Source organism: Lissotriton vulgaris, chromosome 2_1 (assembly GCF_964263255.1).
Source record: "Lissotriton vulgaris chromosome 2_1, aLisVul1.2, whole genome shotgun sequence".
Lineage (NCBI taxonomy): Eukaryota > Metazoa > Chordata > Amphibia > Caudata > Salamandridae > Lissotriton > Lissotriton vulgaris.
The window spans coordinates 364,404,279-364,428,982 of NC_141687.1; the positions used below are offsets into that span (position 1 = coordinate 364,404,279).

Sequence of the window (24,704 nt, forward strand, 5' to 3'; positions counted from 1 at the left end):
ATTTCTTAACTGCTGGACACACCATAGGACACAAAAGATTTCTTCAAGCAGCAGAAAACCTTTTCAGTAAGTCTTATTTCATGTTTAGGTAGATGCTACAAAGCACTCTGTTTGGACACAGAGTAATGTGAAGAGTTAAGTAGATTAGTTATTTAATGCATGAGTCATGACCTTGAAGTTAACTAGAAATGTGTCAGAGTGAATTATGACAACGTTAGGAACTGATCACACAGCAGAGCATTTTGAAAGCAGTTCAGATTCAGAAGTTAATTTAAATGTGGAAATAAAGTCAGAAAAATTAGAAACCATTCATTATAAATGCTCCAGACAAAGGAGTGAAGCCTGATTTCAAAAGTGTTGTCAAAATGTTACCTTTGAACACACAAGTCATTTTTAATGAAAATATTGTCTACCATTTCTACAGACTCAAAGTAGAAGTCATACAATAATAATCTCACAAAGAAAGGGATTTTAGTGGAACTGACCAGATTTAAACAGCCAACAGGGACCATAAGGTAAACAGCATTTCCAAATCATATAAACAGTTACCACAGTTTCACTATATTTAGAGTGACAGGGATTACTTCATTCATTATTTTACAGAATCAACCAGTCAGGTCCTGATGGGAACCCCAACAAAACGTGAGGTTTGCAACGTGTCGACGACCATTCATGGGGAGTTATTTGTAATCATTGTGACAACTTCATGCGTGCTATCATGAACAAATAGAAAAAACAATATTGGGAGCCTACAAAGCAGCTGAAAACCTGGCTATTTTAATCCACCTTCTTCCACCTTGGACACCTCCTCAATCGGCCATGCAACAGCGCCAGGAGACCCTTTGGGGTCATAGGTGTGCTCAATAAATGCTCATAAAATAACACTAACAATGTGCGCTATATAACACTTCTAGTTATACTTGAAAAAAAATGGGTCACAAAGAAGATGAACAACAGTTCTCATTATCAATTAAAACATTTGACTGGTATAAATGTAATATGGATAAGTGAATCTATGTTCACGTTGGATATACATTTTAAATTGTTGAATGTTTTGACCTATAGTTTTGGGTATAATGACTTTAAAGACAACAAATATAAGTTGTTTTGGAAATGTAATGTGTAGCTAGTGGGTGCGGCTGAAATGAGCCTCACACAAACATGTAGTCTGATTAACATGAAGATGCGTTTTTAAGTGTATTTGAACAATACAAAGTGACAAGAAAAATAATAAATGATTAAGAAAATTAATGAATTGATCTTATGAAAAAGTGTTAATTGTGTAATTTCAACTTGGAAGCATTGCAAGCTATCTAGTTTGGAGGCATGAGTTGAGAGTGTGAGTGGGAAGCAGAAGCCGCACACTGTTTTCACGGTTTGTATCTAGAGAGTTTCCTATATGTCTTTACCCTTACAGTGGCATGGAAGCTACAATGAGCTAATTTAGTTAAATAAAAAATTAATCTAAAGTTATTTTAGAGCAACAGCCTTTCTAGTGACAGACAGGATGCAACACTTATAAAATAGGTGGTGGCAAAAGAATATTAAGGACAAAACAGGGAGAGCGCACTCTCTCTGTCTGGGACTTTATGTATTTGATGTTATTGAGTTCAGGAGGGGCAGTAATATTTGACACTATCCATATGCCGCCAAACTTTTTGAACAAGCGCCCATGGAGCCTCTGCTATGCTGGGCTGCTTCCCTTCCCCATTTTACCATGGAGCTTCACACATCTTCCTGAATGAGTTGGGTATGGTGAAGAGAGCGTCCTGACATGTGCAGACAAAACAGTTTGTTGGTGGAACTACACTTAAGCAAAGAGTGCAAAACACTTTATAAAAAAAAAAAAGAGAAACATTAAGCCCAGTGATTAAGTAGCAGCAGGAACATTTTTCCTCTCTGTATAATAAAGGCCGGTGTGACACATCCCATTTGCACATACTTAACGAGCCACTACTGCTTCCAAGAACTTTGGAATTTAGACAACAACAATTTGGCAATTTTGGTGTTTTTATCATGGTCATAAAGCTTTTACTACTACCTTGAGGAGACAGATCAAGAATTTGATTGCCTTGCCCTATATTTCACAAAACATGGTATTGGCACGAGTGGTTCAGGGTAGATACACTCTGGGCATGGCTGGATCCTACACAGAAGAATGTGGAATTTAAATTCCGCAGAATTGCAAATCAGCCACTTGGGCAAACCCTGCTCCCTTTGTTTCTCCTTAATGGTCATTGTAGGGAATTATGCCTCCTTGGAGTTTGGTACAGAGTATTGACAGCTGGTATGTTCCAGATGGCTAAACAGAAACACGACACTGCCCATCGAATCTAGTAGACCTTTTTAGAATTGTATCGCTCTTAGGTGATCCATATAACATATCTGTGTGTTCAAACATTTGTATGTAAATTGTTAGCTTTAAACACTTGGGTACTATACCCCTGAACCCTTAATCCAAAATACAACTGTGTAGTAGGTATACTGAATTATCACAAAACGTATGTACCATACAAGGAATAATAATTATTTACTGTCATTCCCTACATAGGACAGACAAAGTACAAACCCTATACACTGAACAAAATTATTGGTTTATGAAAACAATGTTATCTCAGTCATGTGCAACCCACTGTGGAAGTAACAACTGAGCAAAACAATTCTATCACAAAAGGTGATCTGTTTAGTATATGATGAAAAACTACAACTCCCAGAATTCTATGGGGGAATGTAATGTCATGTGATTGCTTTAAATACAGATGAAAAAAGTTGTGCCACCTACTGTGAGAAAGGCCACCAGGCCTAACCTCGTTGCTGTGATAGATAGACTTTGGATCTGTGCCAATAAAATAAGGTAAACGAAATTCCTGAGTGCGGCGCACTTTGTATAAAAATAAAATATATATATATATATAACATTGGATAATGAGTTTATTGTAAATACCACAACCTATTGCACTGGGACCATTGTATGATTTGTACATATTGCACTGGCACTTTAAATCTTGTTGGAACAATTGTTTTGCACTATCACTTTAAATGGTTTTAATCCCATGGTAATTGCAGAAAAAAAATTAGAAATATTTAAACCAATTGTGCTACTATGAGAGCGTCATGTGATCAAGTCCCCCAGGAGGGAAGAAACGCGTCATGGCTATTGCTGCACCTCGCATGGCAATAAAGTAATTTGCTGAAAATGAGCTATTGTAGTCCGCTCTCTTTCTTCCTCGTGGTATGAGGAAATGGTGAAGGAGTTACCTGCTATATGACAGGAATGGAAGTTTTCTCCAGTCCCTAACGCCGACCCCTCGGCATTTGTGGCTGCTCGCTCCAAAGAAGAAGTAATCTGACAACAAGACTGTATCCGGTAGGATTAATTTGTGAGCGGCCCCTCAGCGGATCGAAAATTGGGACAATCTGAGTGAAGCAGCGGCCGGCGGTAATCAACACGACCAGGCAGGCAGGCTCGGATCCGTTGACTCGGTACTGACCGCACCGGCGTTGTACCTGCTGGTGAGTTTTCGGAGAAGAGCCCGTTATTACTTGTAAGCTGGGAGCTGAGTACTAGCGATACGTCTGACAGAGGCGCTGTAAACGGCATTTGCAAAATCTAAGCGCCCTGTGACGTTCTTGTGATATTACTCAGTGGCGGTTTTACCATGGGGGCGTTTTGGCGCCGCCCCCCCTGTTTTCTCGCCGTGCGAGAAGAAGGCAGAAACAAATGGTAGTTATTTATTTATAACTACCATTTGTTTCTGCCTGCCCTTCTCGCACGGCGAGAAAACAGTCAGCAACAAACTTCCTGTTCACTCGAGCCTCAGGGCAGGGGGGAGTGGCTTGGGGGAGTGGCTTGCCCACTGTTGTGAATACGGACTGTTTGGACAGCCTGAGAGGCTGTCCAAACAGACAGTATTAGCAACAGTGGGCAAGCCGCTCCCCCAAGCCTCCTCCCACTCTCCGTTCTGCAGCATGCAGACCAAGAGGAATGACGTATTTAGGGCAGCTGGCCGAACCAATCAGCGCCGGCTGCCATGGAGGGGAGGGAGGCTGCCTGCAGCCTTCAGTGACGAGTCTGACGACTCTGGTGACGAGGCATTTCAAGAAAATCCAGGATGGCGCGCGGGAGTCTGCAGTCTCGGCCCTCGGGACAGGACTCGAGCCAGAGCGGGATGCCAAGCCAAGGTAAGTTTTTTTACTTTTATTTTTATTATTATGAGACAAGGGATTATCGCTGTTTGGTGTAACGCGGCTCCAGAGGGCCTCCTTCACGCTGGTGCAGTAAGGTGTGCTGAGATCAGGAATTACGCCCCGCCTATTTCAAATGTCACCAGCCGCGACTGATATTACTAACGCAATTCCAACGCAAGGTGCAATGGCGGCAGACGCGCTCAGAGAAAGGGAGCAGGCAGCGGCGTCAATGTTCAGTGACGAGCCAGCGGCAGGCGCGGACTCCATTACCCACAATGCATCACCCACACCCACCAACATGGGGATGAGAGAGAAGTGTAAGGTTTTGGAGAAGGCGACGAGGACCGAACAAAAAAAGTGGTGGGATGCCAAATCCCTGCAGAGGTACATAGATGTTGGCAGAGTACCGCGGGGGTTACGAATATTTCTGGCCCCCAGCTACGAGGCCCCAAACCGCGAAATGATGCACAAGTAGGTGGAAACGTATTTAGAATCCTCACGGAAGCTGCTGTTCATACTAGTGAAGTATGCGGAGAAAGATTGCATTGAACTAGGGGGTCAATTAGGATGGCGGATGGATCGCCACCGCCATGCAGCGGTGTCGATCCGTCCGCCATCCTTGTCCGTCCGCCACCTATTCCCCCCCACCATATTACAATGGCGGGGGGAACAGTGGTGGATGGGAAGACCGTCCACCGCTTTTCCACCGCGGTCGCCTTGCGACCACGGTGGAAAAGCTCTAATATGGTGGCGGTGTCTTTCAGACACCGACAGCCATATTAGGATGTGCTGGGGGCTATGCATTTTCGTGGCAGCAAGGCCGCCACAAAAAGGCATACAGTCCTTGCTTTGGGGGCCGTTATGCGCCCCCAGGGTGCAGGGGGGGTGGGGAGTACCTATGGTACCCCCCTGCAGTTGCATGCACAATGCGACAGGCACCCCGCGGTGCCTGCCGCTTTGTGCATGCAAATGCACAGTATGCACTTTTAACTTTGCGGCGGGTGCTGCTTAAAGCAGCACCCGCCGCAATGTTAAATATACGACAGGGTAGGCAGGGTCAGCCTTATCAATTACCCTTGGGTGTTCAATGATCCTGATCTTCAACTCGTGAATAGTACTGCCTGTGTAGCGTAAGCTTGGACTTGACTTGGAATGTGCGTCTAGAGAAACATCTCACACCTTACTGCTATTGCAAATAATAAGCATTATGTTTAGATCATTGTAGCAGTAATGAGTGTGGGAACGCATTGTAACATTCTTTGTGGTCCTCCCCTACAGCTGCGCACTGTAGGGAGGTAAGCCGATCCACGGCAATATATTTATAAGGTGACCGCTTTTTTGAGAACTTTACAATCCATGATGATACAGGATTGAATAGTAAATGTACACCTGTCCATGTAAATAGAAATGGTTACTCGTAGTGAGAAACGCAAGTAAACTCCAATATGGCGGGCTGTTCTCCATAGTGGTCCTTGTCCCCTTCTGATGTTCATGTATGTAAACAAAAACTTTATTATCATGCTGACCAATGGGCTGTTATCGACACTGACAAAGGCTTGTAGCTGAAAGGCGTTTGTCGAAAATAAAGAGAAATATGCTGTGTCCCCCTCTGTGAGTGCGGTACTTCTTACTGGGATTTTGAGAGTTAGAGCGTTGTAATATATATATATATATATATATATATATATATATATATATATATATATATATATATATATATATATATATACACACATACACACATATACACACATATACACAATCATGCGCACGCACACACACACACACACACACTACTATATATTACCTACTGGCAGTCGTTAGTAAGTATTATAGTTAGGACCTAGTTTCCATAGGAAAAACATGATTTGTTTTGCTAATAACTTTGCTGCTGTACGATGAATCCTCTGAAATTTAAAAAACTAATTTACCAGTCACTTCAGATGCCTTCTTGAAAGGATCTGGTTGATTAGGCAAGTGGGGACAGAGAAAAGGAAGGGGCCCAAAGCACGTTTTCCCAATGTCAATTCCCAGAGGGATTTTAGACACAACTACTTCCCAAGCTGCAGGACGGAATTACTCCAAATTTGGCAGAAATTTTTATATTGGTCCAGAGAAGTGCCTTTTATGGATTTGGTATAAATCCATTTATTAGTTTAAGAGATATTAACTGAAATCCAAATTTGTATATCTAGGGGCTTGGACTCGACAGTCCCAGTGCTGTAATCTGATCGGTTGCCAACACTTCAACCAGTGTTGCCATCTATCTTGGGACTCAGCTTCTGCTGAGTCCCACATAAAATTTTCAAACAGTAGAAAAGGGGGCAGAGTAGGACTACTTTGGCCCCATATATGTAGTGGTGGGGTCCCAGAGGGACACCACTGGGGTTTAAAAACATCATAATTTTCAAATTTGCAGTGAAAGCGCAGGGAGATCCGTGAATTCACAACAAAATTAAAAATACAATAATTAATTAAGCCCTTTGAGTGGGCCAGGTCCCAGGGGCATGCCTGCTTTATTAAATTTAAAAAAGGGGCACACATGGCTCCCTGCCATGGGCAATTTTATGACCCCGGGGACCAACAGCTCCTCTGAGTTTTTTTTAAATAGTGCTGTGGCCGCACGGACCCCCAGGCATCGAGGACTACCATCGCCCCTGTTTTTTTAAAAAATAGTGCTGGGGCTGTCCTGAGCGCTCCCCCCCCCCCGGCACCACCACCTCCTTGGGCGTAAATAGAAATAAATCGGTGTGGGGGTCTTAAGGACCCCCGTGCCCAGGGTACCTCCACCTCAAAGGGCTAAATTGTTAGTAATTGGGGCCTTGCGTACCCACCGGGCCCTACCACCTCCCTGGGGCAAAAATACCATTTAAAAATTGGGAGGGAGGCTACTCGGCCCCTTCCCACTTTAAAAAAAGTATTTGGCTCTGGGTAGGTGGTGGTCTCTGGTGGGTTCACGTGGCACCCCACATAGTTTTTTAAGGTAGCCCCGGGGAGGTGATGGTGTCTGGGGCTCAATAGAGAAGAGTCCCTGTGGCCCGCCTCCCAAATATCAGTAAACCCCTAGGGAGCTGGTGATGCCGGGTCTTAAGAGGGAAATCAGAGGGCAGAAAAGACGAGCAAAAAATGCAAAACTGAGGGCAGAAAAATGAGCAGGAAAGGCAAAACTGATCAGAAGAGGGCTAAAAAGAGCACCTAGACACTCACACACCCACTCACACACCCAATGAGAAACTCATACACCCACTCACAAACCCAGCTGGTGGCGTAGCAAAGGGCGGGGGCAGCAGCCTCCCCCATGCCTGAGGCAATCACCAGCACCCCCCTGCTTTAACCTGCAGCCATCACAGGAACAACCAGCACCCCTGGCTACTCACTTGCCGCCGCTGTTAGGAAATGCAGGGACCACCACAGACGGCACATGGTATAGCTCAAGAGGGCGCTATACAGAAAGTAAAATTACAATGAGAGCAGCTAGTAACAGCATCCAAAGGGTAAAGTAGGTTACACTCAGATTGGTGAATACTCCGATAGCTCTACAACTGCTCAGACAAATAACATATTAGGTTTTCGAAATTTTCTGAAATTTGGCTAGGGTTCATAGCCTCTGGTCCCACCTGGCGTGGATGGGCGCAGTCGGGCTTGCCTTTGGTGCACCATCGGCACACCCGCTGCGCGCGTCCACTCACAGCCCATTTAAATAGTAAATGAGGCAGGGCGACATGCAACCACTAGTGCGCTCAATCAAAAAGCATGTGGCAAAAAGATAGGCGCTGCGGGAATTCGACCTCTATCGAGTGCAGTCAGCTGAGTTTAACACACTCAGAATCAAAAGCAACAAATCACAGCCTAAAAAACTAATTAATAAACTATATCATTAGGGTTTTTCTTTTTTTAAAACCGATTAGATTAGCGAAATCAGCAGCAGATTCATACAATAAGTTAGTGCAAAATAGACAGTTATGCAAAACCATCAAAATGGGAACCTGTCAGGCACTGCGCGTCCACTCAATGCCCATTTAAATAGTAAATGAGGCAGGGCAGCGTGCAACCACTAGTGTGCTCAATCAAAAAACGTGTGGCAAAAAGATGCCGCCGCTGGAATTCGGCCTCGATCGAGTGCCATCAGCTGAGTTTAACACTCTCAGAATCAAAAGCAACAAATCACAGCTTAAAAAAACAAGTTAAAAAAAACGATATCATTAGGATTTTTTAAAAACAGATTAGCGAAATCAGCAGCAGATTCATACAAGAAATTGGTGCAAAATAGCAAGTTATGCAAAACTATCAAAATGGGAACCTGCCAGGCAATGCTACTCACATACTCGTATGGGTGTGTGAGTACATAAAGTCACTCACACACCCATACAGCCACTCAGACATCCACTCACACCCTGATACAGTCACACAGCCACTACGTTGAGATTTGTTAGAAATAGTAGGAATAATTATTAATACAGAAAGAAGAGTAAGTTAACTTATGCGGTAGCTTCGTATATATCTTTAAGTTTCAGAAATGTTTATGAAACACACTCACGGGATGATGTAATCAGTGATGTTATTTGAGATTTTATTGGTGATGTCAGGAGTGATGTCACTGACAATATCATGAGTGATGTAATATGTGAGGTCATAAGCAGTGCATTGCGAGTGCATCAGTTATAGTTAGCTCAGGTAACTAGAACTGCAGAATTTCACGGGTTTTGTACAAGTAAACTCTGAGCCGAACTATAACGTTTCTGTAACCTTCGTTTTTTTTCAGTAAAAATTATAAAAAAATATACATATATCAGCAGTTAAACCGCTAGTATTGCAACTCCTAATAGTTCATTCAGCAGAATGCAAGATACACTAAAGCTGTATATGTATTAAAGACCGCATGCCAGCCCCCTCATATAGCTGTTCCACAGTTTGCAATCTTGATTTATACCATGAGGTTGATAAAAAGTCATTGGAAAAATCATGTTGCCCCATATTTTCTCATATATAGTAACACCCGAATTACCAATTTTTTTAGCTGTATTTTTCTAAATAAGGGCATATGCCAACAATGTCTTAAATCGAGTATGCTTAAAGTAAGATGGATCTCAGTACCCAAACAAGGATAATGTGTCTGATTAAAGAGAAGAGAATGAAGGTGCCACATTCCCTGGATAGATAAGACCTTAAGGAGGCAGTCAACAAAGGCAGTCCAATAATAGAATTTTAAGTTCAGAAGAGACTATGCACCCTTATCTTATCGGAAGCAGTTTGTGGGTGAGAGCATGGCGCAGCCATTTATACTCTCATATGAAGTAAATCCAAATGCCTTCAACTGCAAAACAGCCAGTATCTGTTTAACTCTAAAGAGATGTAAGAATTAGGGTGTATAATCATCTCAATTTATCCATTTACGCCCATACGAAGTTCGTTCCACGTATACATGCTAATTCTAGTCATATGGATCAGCGCCTCAAAGACAAGACTAATAAGCTATAAAATCACTGGTGATAGCGGAATGCCAAGGTATGCAGCTGAGTTAGCATATTTTTTATCACCAAAGGCTTGAGTTTGATTGGATAAGCTTTACATCTTAGATACAATTGAATTTGTACCCTGATGTAGACCTTATATGCATATTTCTTGAGAAGGATAACCTGTGCCAGACTAGATAAAAAACGTCAATGTCATTTGAGTAGGCAGCTAAACTAATTGTTGTTAAATTGAATCTTGGTGGGAAAAGTGAGGCAGAAGTCAGATGGCATAGAAATGGCTTCAAATATAAGGTAAAGAGCCAGTGGACAGCCATGGTGAGTTCCCCTTGTGCAGGGGATCGTGTCTTAGATGTCTCCCAAGGATATCAGCCTAGTGGAAAGTCCTGAATAAAGCATTTGAATTCAGCAACAAAGTTGGGAACTGAAGCTCATAGTTCTAAATGCTTCCCACATTAATGGGCAGTAGCCCCCGAAATTGGCGTTGTGTCATCCAACAGGATCCCTTTAGCCAGAGTATCAAGTGTTGCTACTGCATCAAAAACTAAGACAGCACGGTTCATATGACCTGCAGAGTCCAGCTGAGGGATAACTGCATACTACATTGTGTCAACTCACTTATCAATTCTTGGTGCAAGTCAACTGGCCAAGATTGTTTAATAAATCTTGACTTCACCATTGATCAATGAAATAGTGAAATATGATGTGCATTGCTCTGGATCCTTACCCGGTTTGGAAACTACTATTGTAGGTTTCCCACCAAGACTTGGGTGCTTCAAAACTCCATCCATTGCCTGGAGCAGTGAAAGCAAGTTCAAAGAATATCCACAAAGGTTCCATAGAACTTTAGAGGGATAGAATCTGGGCCTATTAGCATCCGACCAGCCATAGATGTATTGCTTGCATTGATAACTTCTTGTAGAGTAATTGATTAGCCTAATATACCGTTGTCAGTTTCAGAAACTACATTGGTGACAACAGGAAAAAGAAACTGATTCATCTCTACCTATGAGGCCATCAGATACGCTCTGTAAAAGGCAATACAAAATGATTTAAAAACCTATGTAACTTTTGCAGTGCCAGCCACCTAGAGTCATATACAGAATGTATGCAATTCTTGTTCGCCATTTCTTTACCTCAGAAGGATATGCGGTTTATGCGCAGCAGAGTAGTAAGTAAATCCTGAAGAGCAAAGCCTAGTATGACGTCAGCGGTCTATTAAATTGTATTACTTCATAAGATATAGAGCTGCCTTGCGTGAAGATTGAATCTGTTGACCACTATCAGAGTTAGTAGAATTAAACCTTGGGTCCAGGAGTTAAGTTAAAATCACTGCAATGAATGAACTGACTTTCCCAGCTTACCACCTTTACAAGAAGCTTCTGATATAGCAGTAGATCATCATCATTTGAGCTATATACTGTGAAAATTGTAGAGTACCTGCCACCTCTACTGAATCTTGCAATTTCCTATCGCCCCAGCCTATCATAGCAGGACTTTGCACGGACCCAAGCGCTACTACATTTTAAGATGACCACCCACTGAGTGGGAGCATACAATGATGAGAAAATCTTCTACATTAGGGTTTGCAATCTATGGATTTCTGTTTTGACAAAATGACTGCTTAAAGCTGAAGATTTCTATTTCCTTATGTTTTAATAAAATCCTAAACTGGCAGGCATTGACTGGGGCGTGAGGGCCATTGATATTTCAAAAGAAGCTCCAATTCCCTGTCCAACTGAACTCTTTACAGTTTGCATCGAAGTAATCATTTTTGTTAAAGACAGTAAGTCCATTAGCAACTCCCAAACAATTTTCTCTTTTCCCCTTTTTTTACCTGCCTATTCCAATACTTTCACTTCCCACACAAACACTACCCTCACCCTCATCTCCCCTACATCTCAACCCCGACCCCTCCATCCTCTCCCATTAGACCTGTGTGGGTGAAATACCCCTGCAGACCAACCCTTCTCACACCCATGGAAAGTGTAGTGATGTCGTGGTGAAGAATGAAGAATCTCACTGAAGAAGATATACCCAGCAAACTAACCCTAATCCCAACATATTGTGCTCTTTATAATTATTTAAGCCTTCTAGATTTTTTCCCCCTTTATGTTTGTAGTAAAACTACCATGGAGAAAGAAAAGAAAAATCAATACGTTATCCCTAATTCTATTAATAATTTTCTGGCAGCATATAATTAACCTGAAGGGCTAACAGCATCTGAACTGGAGTCTCAGTGGTGCAGAAATGGGCATGGTACTTGAAAATAATTTTAAGTTTTGTAGGTTCTTGAAGAAATTTCCTGTAAACCAACATCTTGGATTGGTGTAGTGAGCTGGCCTAGTTCTCATTATCGTGTAACTGTAGCAGGACAAAAGAATCAGAGCAAAAAAAAAATCATTTGCCTACCTTTCCAGGTTCTTAAAGTATGCGGCCTGAGAAAGTAACTGGTGAAAAAAGAAATCACCCACATCTATAAGTATGGCTCTATAGTGTACTATATTGTCCACATTACTAAGCTAACAAAGGAGAAACGGCGAGCATGCTGAATTTGGCACTCGATGTCCCATTCTCTGAGATGTACAAATACCTGCTAGATCATATGAATCTGTGAGGATTCCTTTGTCATGACCTTGAACACACTGTACCCCAGTCAGTGTTGAGTCTTCCAGATAAGATAAGTTGTAGTGCCTCCCTATCCTGGAGCCTAGCATTGCGACCTGCTTGAATATTTTATGGCTTGCAGTCTGGGTCTTACATTGCAAAGTCTTATGTGCAGCCAAACATTTTTTGTACTCCTCTCTGTGTATGTAGAGAAGGTTATATATAAATGCAAGAGTAAAAGATGTTCCTGCCGACCCTTGTTTTCCAAGGCCATACACAAGGCAGGGTTTAAGAGTGGTGATGGTTGTGGGAGAACAGTTGTATCTCTTAAAATATATGCAGATAGATCCTGCTGGAACTAATATATTTCATCTGCCTCATCTTCTGCTTCTTTGTGATGACTGTCAAAGACAACTGATGGCAAGCATTACATGTCTATCCATTTTACCAGCTCTGTCCATGACCCTCCCCAAAACAATATCAGAGTCAGAGTCTGAAAGACTCTGCACTCACAAATGTCACTCGTGTAGAGGTGTAGGCTAATACACTGATTGCAGAATGTTACCTATATGCTTGCTGGATGGTGAACCTGTGTAATCTTCATAATTTTACCCCATTACATGATGCTGTACACTGTCTCTGTGTTGCTACTGTTGATGATTTAAATTTTTAAAACCCAATAAAAAAAATATTTAAGAAAATAAAAGAAAGAGTCTGCGCCTACAATACTCCCAATGTCCAAGTTCATATCAGAGTTATCAAATTGTGAGAAAGAAAGTCTCCGGAACTTCCAAATCAGAACCCATTACCTGTGCTGCTTTTATTTTCTTCATCTCACAGAAACGCAGAAGATCATATTGGGGTATGCATGCCTGTCAGTGTAGAGAAAGAGACAATCAAAAGAGTGTGGGATGCCCGAGTCAAACAGAGCTTTGCCTCTTTGATTGTTTATATCACATGCTGGTCTATGCTCAGGTTGCAGATCCCCCAGAGAAATGCCCTCTGCTGATTCCGAATTGACATATCCAATGGATGCCCCAGGGAGCCCTCCATCTTGATTGTCTTGACTATCAGTCAGGCTAGAGAAACAAATGGCTTGAAGACTTACTCTGGGAGCTAATCAAAAGCCACAGAATCATGTATTTTATCTCCAGACAGGGCAACCTTGATTTTCTGGCAGGAGCTATGTGCCAGTGCCCAAATCGCCAGAGTCAATCTCAGCAAACAGTAGAGTCAGAGTTCTCGCCATTCTTTAATGAACTAGTCCAATTCACTGATGCTGCGAGTAATGCTGGTTGTCGCCTGGCTGGTTTAAGATGCCAAGTACCCCAGCAGGTCTGAAATCTTGTCTTTTGCTGTCAGCCATGCCTGCATACTGTGAGGAGTGGAGCAGTTTTTGTAAATGGTGGAGAAAACAAACCATGCAAAACATTGAAGTTATGTCATGATATGCATTTTTGTAAAGAGCTCTCCAATTAATCAGCCTCTTGGCACTGTTGAGTTGTTATTTGGAGTAGTCCAATGCAGTTTTTAACTTAGCTTCGAGGCAGGCTCAAAAAGCATCACTGATCAGCATGTTGGTGTTTCTGTCTGTGTGCATCTTGTCTGTAGCGGGGAATAAAGGGTCTTCCAGATGAGGCGAGTTTTAAGACCTTCCCCAAACTCAGGTGTACACAAGTTTGTCAATGATTATGGCACCTATATACTTGCTTATCATTGTCTTGGCCTAATGTATAAGTTGTCCTAGTTCCATTTTAGGACTGCAAAGAAGGGAGAGATTAAGCCTTGCAACCTTTCATCTAAACCTAGGTTTAGGTCTGTGAGACATGTTGAGGTGTGTGCTTTGTAGTGTGTGGGGTTGGTCTTAGAAGATGTGCTGTCCTGGTTTGATCTATCATCTGGTTATGGTAGAAAGTGTGTTAGACGTACTTACAGATTTGTGTGGTGGTTATGAGTGTTATAAATTGAGTTGTATCATATGATGTCTTAAAATGAAAAGAGTAACGTGGAAGTCTGGTGTAGTCGGTTGGGAATATGAGTAAATAGAGGTAAACGGCAGCCTTTTTCAAAAAAGAAGTGAAATAGATTCTCATGTCCAAATTCACTTGAACACGGTGTTGGGTTGGTTTGCATCTTTTTTTGGCTAATCGCTCTCAAACCATATAGGCTCCTCCCCCTCTGAATGTGGGGGTGCCTCAGGGCTCTATTCTGAGCCTGATGCTTTTTAATTTGTATATAGCCCCCCTGGCCCCTCTCGCCGAGAGTTTTGGTGCTAAAATAGTGTCCTACGCTGATGACACTCAGCTGTTGTTTACCTGTGAGAAGGGAGCATTGCTTGATGGCAACTTAATTAACACTTGTCTTTCTAAAGTCTTCTCTTGGTTAAGTTGCAATCATTTAAAAGGCAACCCAGAGAAGTCTGAGATTATCTTTTTTGGACCTCAGCCACCGGACATCTGGCAGGAAAGTTGGCCCCAGGATATGTCCCCCCCTTTGTCGGCCTTCTCTACAGTGAAAAATCTGTGAGTCAAGATGGATTCTACCCTTTCGATGAAGGCCCAAGTACACTCAGTGGCCGGGGTATGCTTTGGGTTGTTGAAAATGTTGCAAAATTTCCTCCCATTGCTTTCCAACCCATACAGGAAGACAGTGGTTCAGGCGTTGATAATGTCCAGATTGGACTATGTTAATTCCTTGTATCTCTGCCTGCCTGAATATCTTTTGACCCGACTACAAGTGATCCAGAATTCAGCAGCCAGGGCCATTTTTCTGTTGTGCTCTAGAACGCAGACCTTCCAGCTTCTGTCTTCCCTTCATTGGCTTCCAGTCCGGAACAAAATTCAGTTTAAAGCATTGGTATTGGTTTTTAACGCCTTTCATAAGATAGGGGCTCCTTATCTTAGGGAAAGATTTCAGCCTTATCTTCCTCAGCGCTCCCTGAGATCCTCATCTCAACTTTTGATCGCTACTCCCAGGGTGCTTCGGGCCCGCATAGGGGGTAGATCTTTTCACGTAGCTGCCTCTCAGTTGTGGAACAGTCTCCCTTTCGCAATCAGACAGAGTCCTGACCTTCTTACTTTTAGGAAAGGGCTTAACACGTGGATCTTTCAGCTATGAGTTGTTAGCAGTCTTTGGTTGTGTTTGTGTTACTTAATATTTGGATGTTTTTAGCGCCGGGACACTCCAGGGAGTAGCCACGCGCTTTATAAATATTTAACATAACATAACAGTGGCTGGTCCGGCATGTTATGGGCAGGTGGTTTTGAAAAGCATTGTGTGAGGTAGGGCATGTGGTGTTGTATGAGGTGACATTAGCAGTTGTGAGTTAGGAAGATGTGATTGATGTGTTTGCAGTACACAATAATCCTACACAGCATAAGTGAGGTATGGTAGAAGTTCTATGGTGATTTGAAAGGACTTGGTGGAGTGTGTCATGATGCTATTCTAATTGAAGTGTGGTGTAATATCTTAAAACGGTTATGCTGTTAAGTTGTACGACGTGGTATGATAAAATGTTGTGAGACATTCTTTTCGAATGCGAGGATGCGAGGACTGTTGAATTTGTGATGTGCATTGAAGTTGTGCATGGTGGATCATCTAGTCTTGTTTGCTGTAGCACATATAGCTTTATGAAGTGCTGTAGTGTGATCATCTTTCTATGACCAGGCAACGCGCTAGAGCCATGTACAAGTTGATGTTGTGTGGTATATTAAGCTCTGCACTTTTGATAGAGTTGTTTGTGGCGTTCTACTGTATATGCTGTGCTAAACCCATAGCCATGGAATCGGTGACATGGTTTGTCATGCTGGGTTCCATTTTACCGCATAGTTCAACTGAAATACATAGCACCCCATCACCACAAAAGCCAAACTTCCAGTTTCCCTTCTTGACGAAGAAACCATTCTCCTTGCTTATCCTGTCACGTTATTGGAGTGCATGGCACTTTTTGTAAGCAAACCTCCTTGCTAATAAGCATTGCATATCAGGAAGCCAGTATGATTGTTTTCAGAAGTGTGTGGATCAGAAATAAGCAGTGACACCAGGTCTGTTTCTTTTAACTACTTGTACCTTTACAATTCTCCACCTTCACCTGGGTTCAAACTATGCCTTATCTGTACATACATCTTGACTTTATTTTTTACTTGAACCTCAGGATATTCCCATTTAGTCCAAAAAGTATATTGATGAGCTATTGATATGCTGCAGTCCTAGCGCCTGGAGAAAATTCAGTCTTTGTAGCGCTCAACGCTGGCAGGCCTGCTGTTCCTCAGTGCTCCCAGCTTTAACAGAGACGGGTACTGAAGCACAGCATGTGCCCTATACCTCTCTGTCACCACCTCCCCATCAGCTGAGGCGCTAGCCTGCAGCTATCAGAGTCTATTCCACTGGTCCTCTTCTTTGAATCTATAGATGGTAAACAGAGCTATAGATGGTTAACAGTGAATTAAGATGATGTTTTTTTTAACCAGGAGTTTCGAGTGACCTCAAATAGACAACGAGAGGGAAGCCCTGTTATGTCAATCAGAACCACAAAGGTGAAAAACATCCCGGTAGTTCACTTTTTACCCATCTAGAATGCGTTTTGTATATGACCCCCAAAATCATTTACCCCTGCTTCCAGCTGCTACACTGGTGCAGGGGAGTAATGGGTAAGTCAGACATAACATGGCCTCTCATCCCAGTCCCAAATTAAAACACAAAACAGCATACATGCATGGGCGTAGGAAGTGTGGGGGACGCGGGGATATATCCCCCCCAGATTTTAAAGTGGGGGGACACGAGGGACAAGCATGGGAGGGACGAGGGGACAAAAGAATTTCCCCTCTCCCTTCTGTTATTCACAGGGCCATTAGTGCGCGAAAGCGCTACCTAATGGCCCTGTACTTGACCTGCCAGGAGTCAAAGAGGCCATCCGCCCTCTGCCCTTTGGTATGCTGCAGGAAGGCTAGGTCTCCTAAGGGCAGAGAAGGAAAAAAGCTCAGTCTCTTCTCCTTCATACCCAGAGAAGGCAAGCACAGTGTCAACTTCTCCTGATCTGCCTCTGGCAGCGGCCCTTCTCCCCCTCTCTCTTTATTTTTCCTCTATCTCTTTCTGTCTTTGAATCCCTCCTCATTAAGTTCTGATTTCAAGAGACAGCTCTTACGTTCTTTCTCTTGCCTCCCCTCGTCTTTATTTGTTTAATTGTGAAATGGAGCCAAAATAGGAAGAACACTTTGGCTGGAAATGTCCTCATTTGCTGACCGTTTTATAATTCCAAAAAAAACCTCAGGATGGAGAGAAAAATTGATTAAATACCTAAATAAAGCGATACAGAGTGGTCAGCAGACAGGCCAGATTGTTATTTACACCCACACACATTAGCATCACTTTACAAAGTTTGCCAGTGAAAGCGCTACTTTCTTTTTTTCTTCTTTCTTTGAACAACATTGTTTTTCCAGGGTGGGGAAGTGCACCATTCCTAAAGGGACTTCAATACCTGGTTGATGAGTGGAGTAGAAACGCTTAATATGATCGTTTTCAACTGTTTTAATTATTTTAGCTTATAAAATGTGTACTGCGGCTCTGTGTTCGGGATGTGGTCTTTTTTAAAGCAAACTGCTTACATTTTGAAAGGATGTAAGCAATGGACACTGAAACAGGTGCCTTCCTGCCTGGTCCTGTAGCCATGTCCTGACTTTTACAGGCAAAATGACTTACTGATTTCTGAATAATGAGTTTAAAACTGTTACGGTAACCATGTTGTTCCTGAATACATTTCACATGCTTTGCTTATTCTTGCATTCCTTATGAGTGTTTGCTTTTTATTCAGGCAGCATTTTACTGTTGTCTAGAGCATAATTTGAATTTAATCGCAGCACAATTGAGTTGTAGCTTAAGGCAGTACAAGTTTCTCTCAGTGGGGCAGTATGGTGTTCAGTGTGGGAGAGGATGTGGCACTCTGGCCAGAGCTGCTGAATTTGGAACTTGGACACCATTTTCAGCCTTCATGACCAGTCCACCAGAGCACACTCCTGACAGAGCTCATTCTGATGCTACACCTTAGAAGGCCCGATAGACCTTAGAAGCCCTGGTGTCTTAGAACCATCAGGTGGACCCTAACGGCGGCAAGTGTGAGTGAACCTTGAAGGCCTGTCCACCACAGTCCACCACAGTTCACCTCCAGTCTTGCGAACAGGCATACAAAGAAGCACACCCTAGACACACCATCGACAGTGACTGTCACTGAGGTCACAAGATCCTTGAGGCCAGTCCACCGCACCTATTGGTACCTCTATTGGCCTTTTTCAGCAGTAGTGGGGAAACTCACCTGGGATCAGCAATGAAGGATTTGCATGCACACCAAACTTAGGGGGTGATTATAATGGAGGTGGGACTGCCACGCCACCCCGTCAGTGGCGGTTCCACCGCCATCGGTGACTGCATTACCGCCAGCCATATCACAATGGCGGGTAGTTCTCTGGCGGTCGGAAAGACCACCACCACACACCCAACTGGCGCCTTGAGCCCGCCAGTGCGGCAGAGGGACTTGTGGTTCCTACAATGCTGGTGATGCCTACCAGCCACACAGTAGGGATTACGATACCCTTTACCCTCCAGCCTATCCATGGCGGTTCACCCCCCATGGAAAAGTTGGTGGAAAGGGACATTGGGGGCCCATAGCAGGCCCCTGTCGCCTCAGCCCCCAGAAACCGGACCCAGGGGGTGGTATCTAAGATGCCCCCCTACATATCACTGCACCATGTGGCAGGCACCTCATTGTGCCTGCCATGTAGTGCAGTGATATATGTAACATGTCCTTTTTTACATTGCAGCGGATGATTCAGCCAGCAGCACCTGCTGCAATGTAAAAGATAGGCACTGCGAATGCCATCGTGGCGGTCACATTGTAATGCCTATCGTGAGGCCGCCACCTTGAAGGCCAGTGGTTCCATTCCCCGATTCGATGGCGGACTGACTGAAGTCCACCTGCCATCGTAATCAGCCCCTAAGTTTGCAAACATCATGGTCTCTGCTTCATGCACAAACACTTTTAACATGTGCAGCCTGCTTTCGGGCAACTGGAGTAATACAGCAATGGAGTTCAAAAAGATGTTGCAGTGTTGATTAAATTATGCAACAATAAAAAGGCTGCAGCGTAATGCAGTGCATTTTCGTGATACTTTATTATTTTGACATATTTATACATACTAACAGCCTCTGCAAAGCTTTTGCCTCATTAGTACCTGTGTAACATACAAATGCAGCAGTGGGAAAGGTGACCAGTCAACCTTTGCAAAGGGCCCTACACTTCACAGCAACATAAGTCACATTTCTCTTAGTAATTTTTGATCCGTTTGAGCATCAAAAATTGCTTTGGGTCAAATTGTTAGATTATGCAGCAGATGATGTATTATGTAGCAAATATGATACAGTCATAGTTAAGTGGAAACATTTTTTCACTTAACTTATTTTTTTGCCCCAGCATTGTAGTTGATCAATTTGCAAGTCCCCAAAACCAAAAGTCGAGTTTGAGCACAATTTGCATTTTAAAAGTAGTCATACAACACAGGGCTACTTTTAAACTGACCTCGGCTTCAGCAGTGCACACATGCAATCGCAGAAAGGGCTGCTGGCCTCAAAACTGCCATGCCCTATTATATTCTAGGGACTTAAAGGTAGTTCTAATCTCCCTGCCCTATTATGTACAAGGGCCTTATAGGATAGGGGTACCCTAACCCATAGTGCACCCTGGTGTATGTAGGTGTTTTCACTGTATTTTTAAGTATCTCTTTCAGAATAGCACTGGCCCTGTGCCTGTTCAGGCAGAGGCCAGGGTCAGTCAGAGTCAGGTACCACCAGTACCAGTCAGCAAAACTTTGGGGAGTGCCAAGGGCACAGGATGGCTTTGCAACACTAGAGAAGCACAAACTCAGAATTTAAAACATAACACCATGGTTGGGGGGGATCTCTTCAATAATCCGAATTGATTTCTATCCTAATGAACCCATTTTCCAATATTAATATAAGGAAAGACTGGGGAAAAATCATAATGTTCTAATCTATACCCTGACGTTTTCATGCAGCTCTTTGATGATGGTTAATAGCTCACTGTTCAATGTTAGGATTTTAACTTATAAACTGCAAATACCAAAAGAATCTCTCAGACAAAAGTAGTAACTCACTGACCTATTTACATGATATGCATTTTGTGATCTGCGTGGTACACATTCTTTGCAGCAGGCATATTACCCCACTGTGGCTACCTTACCATGAGTCAAAGCTTCCACTAGACAAACCTCCGATCTCTCTCAATAAAGGTTATTAATCCCCAAAGGTATCTTCAAATTTTTATTGTTGCCTATAAATTGCTGGAGACCAGGAATGCAGAAGCAGGTATTTTTCAAACCATATTGAACTTGCAAACACGATGTCCCACCCTAAGTCTGCGACCTTTGTTTGCTTGGTGCATGAAGATGCAAGATTCATATACATGTTTTTTTAACATTTGTTCTGATTACTATATGAAATAACAAACAAGCATACATGCAAACTGTGACAACATGCCTGCTTTTCTCAATATTTCATTTCGAAAGTATGCGATTGTATTTGTTTAACGGGGGGTGATTTGTATAGGGTCACTGGGAAGTCCACGAGGTTGTCCCTGTCCTCCCCAGAATTTTAGTGTCTCCTACGCCCCTGCATACAAGGCCTCCTGCCGACCACCCACACCACTCTCTGTGCCTTTTCATCTCTTCCCTCTCCCCTTAGGATGTCATGAGGAACCCTAAGGTGAATTTGGGTATGGCTCTCAAACCCATCAATTAGAAGAAATAAATGACCACAATGGATGTGAATCGCCAGGGACCATTGATACAATGTGGCAGTGGAAAACAAGTTTTGATGTTCACTGCAGCAAAATAATTGTACACAAAAAAACCATTTAGAAAATGTCTTCGGGGCAGCAATCCGTACACATGAAATTCCATTCACAATTTATCTTCGCACTAATATAAATTAATACAAACACACAACGCATGCGTACATAAATGCAAACACATCTATATAAGTGAATATACCTAAACATGCACTTGGGTGCATGTTTAGACATATATGCCCACAAACCCTCACGCACCTAAACATATTTGCGTACACACCTACACATATTTACATATACGGACTCGTCTATATGAAAATTGATAAACACATGCAACAGGTAACATGTGATACATATATAAATGCATACAAAACAACCACAAAAAAAGGCCCGGTGAATCACCTCGCCAATTTTGTGCCTCAAACAGCAGCTTAAGACTCTACTGAAGTCTACAACTCTCTCAGTTTATCACTGCCCTTGGGGGGATATGTGAGCAATGGAGACATGGGGGGAACCGGTAAAGGTCGGACTGTGGAGCCAGGCGCCTGAGTTTACACATCTTAGCTTTCATGCTGTGTGGGATGGAGGGCGAATCATGGCCCCGTATCTGCCAGCAACAGAACCATGCGTAAACCAGGTTATATTCCCTCCCCACCCAGTGTATGTACTGTATGATAACTGCACGTGCGCGTGTTTGTGTCTGGGCAGGGCGTCTTGCGCTCAGCCCTGTTCACACATCCCAAGTGCTTAGAGACGAGTATGTTCAGGGGCTTATTTCTACCTGTTCTGTGAATCTTTTCAAACACGCGCATTTCAAGCGAGTGAGCGGGGTGTATATTTTGATTTTTTACGCTGATCTCATGATAAAAACACAGCGCTCGCGGAGTTCTCGCGCTGGGGACTCCAAACTTGCGTACAAGAAGCAGGGCTCGAGTCGGGGGTAAACGAGGTACATGGCGTCCCCCTCACTCTTTTCATAGGGTGGACGCCGTCCCCCCTGCCAAGAAGCTGGGCCCTGACAAGAAGTGGTCTGAAACGAATGTGCCGCAGCCCAAGTACCCTAGGGTCCTAGCCACGCTTCTTATAGTCAGAGACTATAAGTACAACCCTCCCTCCACTGTTTACCCAGTGGTTAGGTAGTTAAATACAGCAATGTTGGAATTCAACGGGTTCTCACCTCTCGGGGCCTCTTAGACCCGGCGCTACTGCACCTGCTGCACCACTGATCGCCACGCCCCTTGATCATATGTACACTGTTCAGAATTAGGAAGGACGTACCTGTTACTACAGCGCCCTGATTCCGGCCTTCTAGTGTGCGAGCAGGGGTCAGCCGTGCTAGAGGTCAAAGGTAAGCTCTTTGCTGCACTCACACATTGCCATCAGCCTCTTGTAACTCAGTGCGCCAGCTGCGTTAAATAGAGGGTGGTGGGGGGCGGGGGCCATAGTGTCCTGTCGTCTTTTTTCCCTTTTCTGCTCTTGGCCTTCACACCTGAGTTGCGAGAGAGGCAGCGCAGTAGGAGAGAAAGTTTCGTCTTACCTGGCCACCGAAGCCCATCGGCGTGCTCTGGGTCAGGAGCCCTGTCAGCGGAGAGCCGAGTGCTGGGAAAGCTGCTGGGGGAAACTGTTGAAATATGCCTGTGATTAAATCAGGTGAAGGCAAGCAGGCAGCTGCCTGGGTGAGACAATAATTATGATATCAGCTGCTATCCAGCCCCGGGCACATGTGCGTTTAGTAATAATGAGCTGCAAGTTTTACAGCAGTTCTGCAGCCAGCCCGTGCTGGGAGCTGACACTGGTCCTGCAGGTGATCAACGCGATGACTCGTCCACTGCACTCATTTCTGTTCGTCTCGGTCCCACCTCTTTTTTTATTTGCTGTTTATCTTCGCGTAATGTCTTTTTTTTATACTTCCCTTCCGTCTTTGTATCTATGTCATTCACTCTTTCATGGCCTGTGGTCTTTTTGCAAGTTTTCACTTGTATGTAGGCCTCGGTGCTAAGAGTAAGTGGAAGCCGGCTGGGGCTGCTTTCATAACTCCTCCGATCCTGGTGACCAGAGAGACGTCACCGCAAACACTGGGTTTGGTGAAGAACAGTGAATGTTTGCTCCAGCCAGGACGTGCCGCTGGCATACCACTGCTGTGTTTTCCTCCTCGAGGGTCAGTATTCCTTGTTTGTATGTGCGTGCATAAATGGCAAGTTTCCCTGGTCCATGCCTGGTGTGCTGTTCCAGTCCATGTTTTTTCCATTGAATTCTGGGATTTGTGGTCTTATGTTTTAATGGCATAAACAAGACTACAATTTCCAGAATTCAAAGAAAACACTTGGACTAGAGCAGCCCATCACACAAGGACCCCTTAAACTTGGTAGGACTGTATGACTTATTTCTGTAGTGCGAACAAGTTATTAATACAGAAAGTCAATGTCTAAAACCTATCACTGTAATTCTCTCCTAACTGGCGATCCCAAAATTCATGACACTCCACGAAAAGCAGTTTCACATGTGTCAACATGCTTGGTCTCTGGAGCAAAAAGGAAATACCACATGGCACTGTTACTGTTATCACATTACTGGTTGCCGACCGAGGCCAGAGCTGGCATCACACCCAAGGGCCTTCACACATCTGCTCCACAGAACCTGGCGGCCACGTAAAGATTTCTGATGGGTCCAGACCATCGCAGAAAGTTGAAACTCCCCTCGCGGCCTTTAAAAAGGAACACTTTATGGCCCAATCCGTTTCAGGGAATGCAACCAGGGTCTGGAATTCTCTACCACTGAGCCTAGCACTACCACCTCATTGGCACTCTTTAAATCGGACCTGAAATCCTTTCTATTCTATTCTAATCAACCCTCTCTCTTGAATTGATTGGGCTCCCTCCTAACACTTCACAAACTTTCAGTCTGACACTCCCTTATTCTGAGGGGACTGTGCAATCAATGCGCATGGTGCAGTAAGCTGTTGATAACAGAAAGCGCTCAAACACCCCAGAATGCCTGCAATGATTCTCCTTGGCCTGGGTGGGACCATCCGTTCTTCTTCCTTATTGTTTGGCACCTTCCCAGCCTTGCACCTATGCTCTTTCTTCTACTCATTATTTATGACTGTGTTATCTATGTGACTTGTGTGATGCTGCAGTACTATTGTAAAGCACTCTGACATCTTTGGGTAATGTCCGCCCTATAAAAACTGCACAAATAAAAGCCTAGCTCAAAGGCGGTGGAGCTCTTGACAGGGTTCAATACAAGAATAAGGCTAGCCAGTGATAGGAGAGGTGGCAATTTTGTGGACATTTACTGCATTACTTTATTAGCAATCTCTCAGTACTCTTGCATCGAGCCGCCTACTCTCCCAACATGTAATATTGCGTTAATGTCTGGTATTGCAGTGATGATCTTCTCTCCCTTTTATATGCCACAAAAGAAAGTGTGTCAGAAAGCAGCCTGGATAAGATGAATTTAACTGCCTTTGTGAAAAGGAAAGGGGATCCCATTTTCTCACCATCTTTCTACTCTTTCTTTGGAACCCACCTCCCCAGGGAAAGTGGAAGCTAATTTGTCGTCTTTAAAGTCCACTGACCCCACCT

General features: G+C 43.6%; 1 protein-coding gene across 2 annotated transcripts in view; it reads right to left on the reverse strand.

Moving 5' to 3' along the window:
• The window catches only part of FOXN1 (forkhead box N1), a 530,094-nt gene extending 507,355 nt beyond the window's left edge, over positions 1-22,739 (reverse strand). For both annotated transcript variants that reach the window (XM_086955164.1, XM_086955163.1), the window contains exon 1: positions 22,658-22,739. The gene's annotated coding sequence lies outside the window, so the exon portion shown is untranslated. The remainder of the gene's footprint in view (positions 1-22,657) is intronic.
• Positions 22,740-24,704: the final 1,965 nt, after the last annotated feature.